Genomic DNA, 2,984 nt, shown 5'->3' with positions numbered 1-2,984 from the left:
GGTCACAGCGGGTGGGGGCTGGGGGGGACGGGGACACCTCTGGGAGGCGCCACGGAACCTCCCCTCACGGCCGCGGCCGCGGGCCCGCGCTTCTCGCGAGAGCTTCCCCTGGGACTGCGATGGCGGAGCGGGTGCGCATGCGCGGGGAGGATGGCGGGAGGGGTGGCGTCTTCCTCTCAGGGAAATCTCACTTGTCTTCGGAAACGCCCCCATAAAGGCATGATCGCCCGGGATGAGTAATTAGCTATTAGTTGCCTTCCAGATAAGGGCCCGGGCCTGGCTCTGCGTTGCAGAGTTCGCTTCAGCAAACCAAAACGCAATACCTGCCTTGGCAAGAGGTTGGTTAGTTTGCATAGAGTGCTCCATCGCTCTGAGGTGTTCCCAAAAGATATATGCTCTGCATCGCACCGGCCACCCTGCGACCCTTCTCAGTCATACTTATTTAGTATATATTAAAGAGGCTGCGTTTCAGTGTCTTGCTGAGACCACCCTGCACCAACAGGCCCGGCTGCCACCCAGCTCTTCTAAGGCAGCTGGGTGTATACCTCCCTGACTGAACCTCTGCTCTTGCATGGCTGGGTAAACTGCCATTAGTGGAGTACGCAGAACATGAGAGTGTGTGTGTTGGGTGTAGAGTAGGAAACCAGCTTTATCTTAGCTCCATGTCAAACATTTGCTGAATGGCTTAAAATGTTTTTGAGCCTCCATATGGTTTTATAGGGCAGCAAGGGCAACATTCTGGCTGGGAGCTTCCCCCTCAAAAGAAACTAACTGAATCAGTGGGAAATGTTATTCTTGACTGATTCCTGTAACAGTCCCTGCTGTGCTGCAATTGCCACATCCTTCATAGTTGGCCTTTGTCTTGCTCGATCTCATCAACAAATATTGGAGTGTAATTCACTCCGCCAAAAGTTTTTATTCTTCTCCATTAAAACATTTATATTAGCACAATGAAAGGAGTAGCCAATGGATCAGGAGGAGTGGCAGAAGTGTCCTTTTTACGTTAAAATATATTTAATGTACCAACATAATGTGAATAATTATGTAGAAATAATGTAGTTAATGTCGTTTCGTATTCCCAGCAATAATGACACTGAAATGGCATCAGGAGTGGCTGATATGCCAGAAGGCTGTGCTTCCATCCAACGAGACCTGGGCAGGCTGGAGAGCTGGGCCGAGGGGAACCTGATGAAATTCAACAAGAGGAAGTGCAAGGTCCTGCACCTGGGGAGGAACAACCCCAGGCACCAGGACAGGCTGGGGAGTGACCTGCTGGAAAGTGGCTCTGTTGAGAAGGACCTGGGAGTGCTGGTGCACAGCAGGCTGACCATGAGCCAGCACTGTGCCCTTGTGGCCAGGAAGGCCAACGGTATCCTGGGGTGCATTAAAAGGAATGTGGCCAGCAGGTCGAGAGAGGTTATCCTCCCCCTCTACTCTGCCCTGGTGAGACCACATCTGGAGTATTGTGTCCAGTTCTGGGCCCCCCAGTTTAAGAAGGACAGGGAACTGTTTAAGTAAGTCCAGCAGATAGCTACGAAGATGATCAGGGGCCTGGAGCATCTCCCTTATGAGGAAAGGCTGAGAGACTTGGGTTTGTTCAGCCTGGACAAGAGAAGACTGAGGGGGGATCTCATCAGTACTTATAGATATCTGAAGGGTCAGTGTCAAAAGGATGGGACTGGACTCTTTTCAATAGTGCCCAATGACAGGACAAGGGGCAATGGGCACAACTTGGAACACAGGAAGTTCCACCTCAATATGAGGAAAAACATCTTTCCTGTGAGGGTGCCAGAGCAGTGGAACAGGCTGCCCAGAGAGGTTGTGGAGTCTCTTTCTCTGGAGACATTCAAAACCCTCCTGGACACAGTCATCTGCCCCCTGCTCTGGGTGTGCCTGCTCAAGCAGGGGGGTTGGACAAGATGATCTCCAGAGGTCCCTTCCAACCCCTGCCATTCTGTGACTCTGCAAAATTTTTATAGTGTATTAAGAAACACTAGCCTGTTTTTACCTGGGTAGGCTAAATCTTACCAGAGGATTCGGATGCAGAACTGCAAGGAAGTGATGGCCTCAGTGCACCTGTGGACAGGATGCTTAGCATGAGCATGAGCTCAGAAGGGTTGTGCTCCAGGGCCTTTCTTATAAAGCCTTAACTTGCTAAACATTCAAAGGAAAAGTCTTTAAAACTTTACTGGTGTTCCTACACCTCCTCTGACTTTGTATGTGTTTCCTACTTCAGATTAGCAACAGTCTTTTTACTCTGTAGTTGACATAGCCAAACAATGCTTTGAGCCATAATTTGTCACCCTAGATGTTAACTAAAGGTCTGCTCAGTCAGTAGACGCAGCAATGTATGTAGAGTAGTAATTAATAGCTGGAATACTGTGAATGGCATTTAAACAAAATTATTAGATATTAAGGCTTCAAGTGTTCTTTATACAATGTAGCTGTGGTTATCACTTAACTCCTATATATTTAAACATACCTGTGCTATTGCTTTGATCGTTGTTCAGAGTGGAGGTTCCAGGCTTTGCAGCATGACAGGAGCATGCATGCGTCACCCGTGCCCTTTGTAGCGTGAGGAGCATGGCACCCACCCATTTCAGCACCCCATCAATAAAACCAGAGATTTTTGCAGTGAGAATTCCAGATCTTAACAGCTGCCTTGTGATGAGCAGAGTACTATGAAACATGGGATTAATGACAGCGCTGTCTGAAAGGTTTCCTGCTTCCCGGCTGCCCCGTACAAGTCCATTTCCCCTCACACCACACCCTCAGCTCTTTTTTTTTTTGTGGAGCAACACAGTGAACAATATCAGGGAATTGATCCAGGTTAAAAACAGTCTTGTTTCTGTTTTCCCAGCAGTTCTAACCCAGGTCAATTTGCTGATCCATTCCCTTGGAGGCATAAAGAAGTGGGGGAAGAACCATGTACCCTAAAGCCCCCAGGCAATGAAAGTACACGCTCTGTAGCTGGTGAATCAGAA

At 48.7% G+C, this 2,984-nt stretch overlaps 1 long non-coding RNA gene across 1 annotated transcript in view; it reads left to right on the top strand.

Annotated features, from left to right (window-relative positions):
* Nucleotides 1-36: 36 nt before the first annotated feature.
* Nucleotides 37-2,984, top strand: part of LOC135310476 (uncharacterized) — a 31,239-nt gene continuing 28,291 nt past the window's right edge. Inside the window, exon 1 of the long non-coding RNA XR_010370546.1 lies at nt 37-131. This is a non-coding gene — a long non-coding RNA (uncharacterized LOC135310476). The remainder of the gene's footprint in view (nt 132-2,984) is intronic.

Source organism: Phalacrocorax carbo, chromosome 1 (assembly GCF_963921805.1).
Source record: "Phalacrocorax carbo chromosome 1, bPhaCar2.1, whole genome shotgun sequence".
NCBI classification, from domain to species: domain Eukaryota; kingdom Metazoa; phylum Chordata; class Aves; order Suliformes; family Phalacrocoracidae; genus Phalacrocorax; species Phalacrocorax carbo.
The sequence above is the reverse complement of the archived record's forward strand: the minus strand, read 5'-3'. Positions and strand labels throughout refer to the sequence as shown.